We start from the raw sequence: 9,479 nt of genomic DNA on the forward strand, positions 1-9,479 counted from the left end.
AGGACTAGTTTATGATAAACGTAATGACAGAAGTGCTTATAAACAGTAAAAACTATAGCTTTCACTTCTGTTGATACATGGAGCAGCCATCTGTGATTAGTCAGTCAGGGGTGATGAGGTTCCTCTGACCATTCGAGTTGAATTTCCGACTTGAAGGGGCGCTCCAGTTGCAACTTCAGACTCGTGGGTTGGTAATTCCGAGCTCTTCTTTCGATATACATTCCTTTATCTGTAGTGATAGATGATTCATTCATCTTTTATTTAGTGTTAAAAACAAGACAATGAAAAACACTCCAGTAGAAGTAAAAGTCTTGCATTAAAAGTCAAAGTACAAAAGTATTAACAGCAAAGTTTACCTAAAGTATCAGAGATAGAATTACTCATTATGCACCCTGTCAGTGTTTTATTATTACCTCTGCCAAGAAAGTTTGAACAAATATTTTTACATGTCTGCTGTTCGCAAGATTGAGCAACTACCAAATCGATGCCAACCAGACCTGGTGGGGCCTGGGAAGAACACATCACATTGTGGTGGTGGGGATGCAGATTAAAGGGCAGGTCCAGACTTTGAAAAAATAACTATGTTTTACAAGATATAAATAATTTAGGTTAACAGACCACTACTTTTTTATATGTCTACTATAAGAACTAGTTGATCATGTGAAGGATTATTGTGCCTTGGCGAAGGTAGGCGATCTGCTGAGTGCCATTCTAGTTCTTACTAATACATTAGGAGCTACTGTGGTAACTTTGTACTGTTTGGTAGTTAAACCTGCTGTATAGGAATGCCCATATGGGAAACTAACTACTAACTTGAACTGAAATAGAAAATTGAAAACTCAATGCACAAGCAATTAAAAGTATTATACTTGAGTAAACCTATTTACTCCTGTATTTAGTTATTCTAAAACTGACTGACTGCTAATGAATGGAAGAAAAGAGGCAATTTTTATTTTATGTTTCAAAGAAATCACTATTTGGTTTCTTACCAAGACTAAAGTTTCATTGAATAATTCCGTGTAATGCTTTTGTCTTTATTTGTCTATATTTTCTGTGATCTGGTTCGTACATTTTTAGGCGATCAGATACAATTTTTCATTATAAAGTTATTTTAGAGAAAAAACTTTGTTTGATGTTCTTTTTGACAAAACAAGGCTTCTATCTGCCATCAATCATAGGTCATCATGACAGGTCATCATGACAGGTCACCATGACCCCGTGGTGGATTAAACACACACACAAACACACACAGAATGTTCCATCACTGTGTGGACATAGTCCGACAGTCATTGCACATAAATTTCACTTGTGAAAGTGAATGCAGGTCATAAATCAAGGCTGTGTTCCCAGAAAGAGATGCCATATTTTCCATTTGGAGTTTCACCACACTTTACTGCACATGAACAAACACAACTGGAATAACTGTCAAATACAAACAAGCTGTGGAGGATAAAGTGCTTTTAAAGGCCAGCATCTTATGGAAAAGATTGAACATGTCTATTTAAAGTCTACCCCTGGAGAGGAAGGTGTCACTGTGGGTAAACACTCACGCCTGTGGTTCAAATCAGACCTGACATTCAGGACTGTAGCCAAAGTATGTAATTGCTCAGTTTGGGTTTACTGTGTGAAACATGGGAAACTGCTTGTTTCTCCCTCAGTGATGTCATGTGTCTCAGATCAACATGGTTTAAAACACAAGACTGACTTGTGGTCAGAGCAACTATCTTTAGCCACAGTGTCTATCAGCTGTTTAACCTGCAACTTACATCATTTCTCTTTTTTCCTCTGGAGTCATCAAAACTCTCAGTGAGTCAGTGTGTGACACTGTGACTTCATACCTTCATATGGCACAGGCATTTTTACCATTCATGCAACTTTTTGTGTTAAAGCATAAAAATGTATTTTGCCCTATGTGTGTCCCCTTTGTTAACATAAGACAATTATTAATGCGCCTTAGTGTGTTTTAAAGCATCAAGATTTTCTATTTGTCCGAAAAATATAGGAACATCTCTCTGTAAAACAGTATTTAAACTTACATTCACCACAATGCAAACACCTGAAAAGTTCATTTATTAACTTATTTATTTGAAATGTACACAACCTGTATAGAAATGACAATTTGTGTGTCTGTAAGTGAGAAAAAGTATTTCTCTGCAAATTCTAACTATAAAAGAGCATTTTCAAAGTATTTAAAAATACACCAAATTACTAATTATGAGCCTATGTTAAGGGGGGGAAAAAACATTACCTTTTAACCTTTTCACAGCATTTGTTTGGTGAAATGTCACTGCTTTTCTATTTTCTCCAATATTTTGAGGATATTTGTTTGCATTTCTCAATTCTGTTTCTTATGTGTCACGTGTTATACAGTACTTTAATGTAGGCTATATTGTTAGAGAAACCTGTGCTATGTTGTCCTGTAAGGATTGTCTATGTTGAAAAAATGAAAAGTGTTCACTGAAAGATGAAAATTCACTCATTATCTACTCTACTTTAGCTTACTGATATCATTTAGTTTTATGCCTAAATGTCCGCTACCGGAATCATTTTTATTTTTTTATTACGTTTGAAGAAGAGGTCACTATTTACTTTAATTGCATTGCATTTGGCAGCAATGCTGTTTACCCCTGAAACTCCAAAAGTGTTTTGTGGACTCAAACACTTCACCCACCTCTCCATCGGCATAGTAGTGAGTAGATGATGATTGAATTTTCATTTTTTGATGAACTATCCCTTTAAAGGGGACATAGCATGCAAATTCCACTTTGTTAGTGCTTCTACACGTTAATGTGGGTATCTGGCATGTCTACCAACCCAAAAACTCTGGGAAAAAAACACTGGTGCGTTTTGTTATAGTTCCTCTAAGTCAGAAACGTCATGCTTGAGTGACTCGATTGAGCTTCCTGGGTTTTGTGTCGTAACAAGGCACTGGAAGTCTCCCTACATGGCCTTGGCCTTGGCCCCCCCTGTCCCCCCACACTCGTTACGTCGGGTTGTTCACACGGGACGAGCATTTCTCCGCGCTGGTCAGCCCGCGATTCACTCACATGTGGCATTTGTCTGGATCGTTGGGACTGGGAGGCTGCAGCAGTTGCTCGGGCACGACCGCTCGTTCTCCCATGCGTGAGCTGGAATTTGTGTCAACGCCACACAGCCAGCAGTGTGGAAGACTTCCGCAGTGTTCAGCACTACTGTAACACCGGTCAAACACACAGAGCCCCCCCACTCGTTACGCCGGGTTACACCGGACGCGGAAGCGCCGCTGTGAGGCAGTGCAGCGCCGTTCTCAAGCGCGCAGCCGCCTGGCTGTTCACACGGGACGTGCATTTCTCCGCGCTGGTCAGCCCCATAGACTGTATATATAAGGTCAGCCCGCGATTCTGCTTTCTCCGCTTGTTGTTGTACCCGTTGAATGTCGGGGTTCGGGGTAAATGATTGTCTTCATAGCCCCCCACCTCTCTTTCTCTCTCTGTCTGTCTGCTTGTGTGCTTGTAGTGGATGGGCAGAGGGGGACATTTAATTATGTGATTGGGAAAATTAAAACTCCAGGACAACAGAAGAGGAATACAAAGTATGGGATGCATATTTGATAATTTATATCATATAAAATATGTAATTTATATCGTTTAAAATCATGGGGGGAGAGGGGGGAGGGGGGAGCTGGCTCATTAGCATTTAAAGGAACAGGCACTCAAAACAGGTCACTCTGTGGAGGGCTGTTTTATACAGGGTAAAAAGGGTGCTGTTTTAAATGATCCTTGTGGTATTTTGACCAAAGTATGTTACAGACATTTCATTAAGACCCCAAGGAAACATATCAACTTGTGGTAAAATGGGCATGCTATGTCCCCTTTAAAGTGGCTTTTTCAAGCACCAAGGAAGTCACAATTTTACCACCATCCATTAGTTTGGTTTGTTTGATTGGCAGCAGGAATATGGAAAAACTTCATAACGGATTTCCACGACACTCGGTGGAAGGATACAACATGGTCCAAGAAAGAACCCATCTAAGTTTGGCATGGAATTTGGAAAGGGGGCAGATCCAGGAAACATTTTAATTTTCTTTAATATTGCAAGATGGAAACACCTCATGGATCCATGATTAGGGGACCGATATCTTTTAGCTTGAGCAATTCTATGCAGATCCAAATAAAAATCTGAATGTAATGGATTTAAATGGGGTTTCATGAAGACTGTTGGGCCGTGATGTAAACGCTGCACAGAGTGCTGTTCTAGTGTTTTCGTGAAATGCCTCAACAATTGCCATTAAAGTTGGTAAAGAAAACCTTAGTAAAAGTCAGCTAAAGAATGCTAGTGACCTTTCATCCAGTGCAATTTACTGAATAAGATATCTCAACATCTACTAGATGGAGTGGTGCTGAATGTTCAGACATTAATGGTTCACAGGCCAGTGAATCCTAATGACTTAAGCTATCTTTCTTCTCGTGCCGTCATTGTGTTGTTATTTGCATTTCTAAATTATAGATCTCATCAACTCTTGTAGGTTTCCATGGATTTTAGGCCACACATTTATACCCTCCTTTGTAATCCTCTGTTTATCTAGCATTGCCACGAGCTAGAAATTATTATTAGATCTTTAAATATGATCAAATACCTTCAGAACTCATTACATCGGCTTTGAGTTTAGTGATAATAAGTCAGTGTGTTAGCACTGTCAGTGTGAGTAGTTGTGTTAGCTTACTGATATCAACACAGCTTCAGGCACTGCTGAGCTTAAATACAGCCTCACTCAGACTCAAATATCATCAGTGTGTCACCAGTTTTACAGTTGCTTATATTATATCTATTCAGTTTCAATGACGGATGCTGTAATTCCAATCATGTTATTGTATTTTACTCTGTTAAATATCTTATCTGCAATTAAATTCTAAACCAGGTGGACAGTGGAAATCAAGTTAAACTAGTTCAAACTGAACTGTGAACTCAAAGTAGAAAAACTGACTTGGTGACTCGATCAGACTTGATCATTGCATTGAGTTTGTACACATAAGGCAAGAAAAGGTAGTTTTATTCATAAAGCACATTCCATGCACAGAGATAGATTCAAGGGGCTGTACAGGGACAACACTTCAAAATCAAACAACACAGATCAAAACTATTTTCAGTAGAATAAAAAAGGGTAAATAGATTAAAAGAGGTAAAATAAATTAAAAGGGTAAAATCTAATAATAATGCAAAATAAATTTGAGAGAAATGTGTAAAATAATCAAATATTGTACGTTCTTGCTGTAAGATAGGATATGATTATTCTTCATAGATGTTGAACTGGTTCTGAATATGTTTGTTTTCCCTTCTCGACATGTTCAGCTATTTCCGATCTTGAACCATTTATTCCTCCATTTATTCAGAAAAGAAGAAATCCTCTCATGTCTAAATTTGACAGCCATTCTTCCTGTAAGGTTGTGTTGCCACAGGCCAAGTGCACTGTTGTGCAAACCTGTGAAGCAATGCAAGAGAGAAGCAGGGAGTGAGACAAGCATTGCGTAAGTCGGCCTGTGTTTTTAAAGCCGTACAGTGAAGAGAAAATAGCAGCCTGGGAGACTAAAAGTAGCCTCTCCAACACAGATGGTCCCCACGCTTTCCGCCAGTGGGTCAGTGGGTGAGGGAAGAGTGGAGGGGAGTGGGGGCGAGTGGAGAGGCTGTGGCCGTCCGCCGCTATCCAGGGGAGAGCGTGGGCGACGCAGGCAGCAGGGAAGAGAAAGACAAGGACTTCCAAGGCCAAGTGGGCCGCGGTTTTGCAGTATACATGACTAAAAACAGACATGATGACGCTCAGGGGTCAGCCGGCTGATTTGTCATCAGCTATTTCAGCAATGTTTAAACAACTGACGAGGGAGAAGGAAAAATGTTGACATCACGTCCGCACGCTCACATCACTTCTTGCCCCCACATTCTTCCAACTGTGCAGTCATCAAGTCAAACAGTGTTTCCTGGATATGAGATTAAACCATATTTGGACAACACTGGGTCAAAGTGGCTGATGAGAGGTGTCACAGCATCACCTATAGGTGCTGTCTGGTCCTGCTGCTGCTGCTCAGAGGGCATGACCTCTCCTCTCCTCTCCTCTCCTCTCCTCTCCTCTCCTCTCCTCTCCTCTCCTCTCCTCTCCTACCCCTCCACTCCACTCCACTCCACTCCAAAAGCTACTGAAGGCCAACCTGAGGGTGGTGCATGATTATTACAAGATGATGGCCAATGCTCAGACTCTCCTTCACATATGGAGAAACGCAGTGCAGATCTCCATGTGTAGTTGTCTTAGTTGTGTATGTAGGTGGATGAGATTAATATACATGGTGGTAATATGTATGTTCTTAATTTACTTAATTTCTTGTGTTTGTTTATATGTAAAATTTAAAATTTGACCAATAAAAGGAGGATTCAAAGTAAAAAGGTCTCCTCTCAGATTCCACTTGCATTGATGAGTAGCCGATGAAGTACTAATGAACTTGATAATGAGCTCTTTCATCAGCATCTCTTATATCCACTGATAGCTACTTAGACACAAATGTTTGGTAAATGACTAAAGCTCAGATGAGGAAGAGAGCAACGCGACTTCTGGCCTTTACCACCACCCTGTAATGTCATGTCAGGATAAATGGATTATGTGCTTGACGTTTTTAGTGTCACAGAGGTATGAACAAACACCTCTCACACCCTCCTACACTCAACAAACATTTGTTAGCACGTACAACCATCTCACGCTCCGCTCTGAGGGATCTGTGCACTGTCACTCAGCTGCCAGCAGAGAGCAAACAAGACCGTTGTTTACTCACGAGCTGTGTTTGCTGTGGCAAACAACTGCAAACATGAACATCTAGGATATAATCACTAGATTGAAATGTCAGTTACTCAAGTAGACGTTTGAACTCCACTAATGCAACACTGCAATGTGCAGCGAGGGGTGTGTCGTCCGTTGTACCAACTGTACATCATCACATGGTGGTGTTCAACATCAAAACGCCAGAGATGGTGTGTGTGTGTGTGTGTGTCACACTATGGGACATTTTCTTCCTTAGGGGACAAAAAGCAAGTTCCCATAACATATCATTATTTTTTAAGGTGAAGAAATGTTTGAAGGTCAGGGTTAGGCTAAGGTTAAGTCAAGGTTAGGTTGAGGTTCATTTGGTTTAGGGTTAGGGCAAGTAGTAATAATGGTTATGTGTGTGTGTGTGTGTGTGTGTGTGTGTGTGTGTGTGTCTGTGTCTGTGTGTGTCTGTGTGTGTGTGTGTGTGTTTCTTAATTACTACCTCGACCAAGGAGGTAACGTTGGATGTTTGTTGTTTGTTTCAAGAAAGATTATGCAATAAAAAAGAATTCCACAATACTTGGTGGAGGGATACAGTCTAGGCCAGGGAAGAATTCATAAAATTTTGGGGGTGGATCCAGATCAGGGGGCGGATCTAGGGATTTTTACTGTCTTTTTTCACTGTTTTCCCAAAGAATAATTCATGGCTCTTGATGAAGACATTAAGCGAATCTATGAGTGTGTGAAATTTGGTGCAGCTTGATTAAATTAAAAGGGACATTCTCATTTGTTACATTCTTGTAAATTTTCCATTATTGTCAGAAGAAAAGAGAAACTGTCACAAAACAATATTTGAAATACATTTTATCTATGATCTGAAATTGAATACTTTTAAATAATGGATTGTTTTTAACAGAATAAACCAGGATGATTAGCAGTTAACTTGAACTGCATCCCCTATCCCCACTCCTACACACCGATACAATACTGTTCTATGGACTCGTGACCATCGTTGCAATCCAGGATCCTTTATCTCAAGTAATCCACTTATTCCTTGCCTCTAAAAGTATACAAATGCTGCCTTCGTGTGGCCAAAACAGGGAAGACAAGAGCCCAAAAAGGAATTTGACAAGTGCTTCATATAAATGTATCGTGTACCTTTTCTCTTCTCGCTCTTCTGTGAGACAGTTTACAGAAAACATAAGAAAAACACACTTTCACAGGCTACACAGGACTTGAGTATTGCTGACTTGCTGGCTATATTCAGCAGCAAATTGGATTTGCACTGACCTTGACCTGGAGCCAAGTCACAGGTTCCTTGGAAAGTTTACCAGGTCATTGACCCGGGGTTTTAAGTAAGAAAGTCTCTCACACACAAGTAGGTGAGCAACGAGCCTTTGAAGGCACAGCAGGGCGTTAATAATCATCCTCAGCAATGCCATGCAAAAATAAATAATGTTAGTAATGTTACTTAGTGTAGTGTATTCAGTGTTTATTAATGTAAAATGTTTAATCCACCTTTGGATAAATGTATTTCAGAGAATAAACAAGATACTGCAGTAGACATGTTTGCAGCATACACATGCATCGACAGTTTAGAGAAGACAGAGGTTGCAAAGAATGACATCATTGAAACTGGATGCCTCACTTATACCAATTACACCTGATGCTCTCTCTCTCCCTCTCTCTCTCTCTCTCTGTGTGGTTGTTGTTGGACATCAGAACCAGAGAGAATAACAGAAATGGAAACGTTAGCTGCTTTTCAGATATAGAAATGTAGAAATCATTTCAAGCACTTGCTAATATTTCAAGGATTAGATTTCAATGATGTTGACACACGATTGCAATATGCTACAATACACTGGTTATTAAAGTTAAGAAAAAAGAAAACGGTCTCATAAATATATACTTTGAACACAATTATATGTACATTTGTGGAACAGTGCAGGCTCCAAACATGGACACACACTGAGTGTTCTGTCCTGTCCTGAAGCTACTCTCAAGCTGGATCCTATGTACAGTGCTTATGTGTGGGAACTAAAGGTGCTTTTTTTTATATAGGTTTATCTGATCATTAAAGTGTTTTAATAGTGTCTCAAACCATGAAAATCATATCAGCTCCACCTTCTCATGCTCAGACATTGTTAATTTGTGGTAAACTGCAGTTTGAGGAAAGTATAGTGTTTTACCACAAACAGAAGGCGCATGTACTTTATTTCAGTATTTCCAGAGTGTACTTTATTTCAGTGTGAGAATGCAACGTTATGCTTTGCCTGCAGTTCACAGGAAAAATATTGTCAAGTACTTTTGACTCTACAACATTTATTTAACAGCTATAGTTTCTAGGATGTTACACTTAAAACGTATTATGATTTAATATATGTCATGCATGTATTAAACCATCCACTAAATCAATAGAACTAATATTTTAGAGTAACCACACCTCAGCTAACTACAACAGTTACACTTTATCTACACAGCAATGGAACAAGAATGGAAAAAGCAATATAGTAATAGCAATAATAATGGAATGGTATAACAATGTATAGGCCCTTTTTTACTCTGTGTGTGCCATAACTTTTTATGCTTTTAGTAAATTTTGTTGATTATACATTTAGATTGTCACTGCTTCTGAATGCTTCTACATTACTGCATGAAGAAAATGGTTACACTTTGTTATAAGTCTGCCTATTTATCCTTATAAGTGTTACAA

The sequence above is a fragment of the Hippoglossus stenolepis genome, chromosome 10, assembly GCF_022539355.2.
Source record: "Hippoglossus stenolepis isolate QCI-W04-F060 chromosome 10, HSTE1.2, whole genome shotgun sequence".
NCBI lineage: Eukaryota > Metazoa > Chordata > Actinopteri > Pleuronectiformes > Pleuronectidae > Hippoglossus > Hippoglossus stenolepis.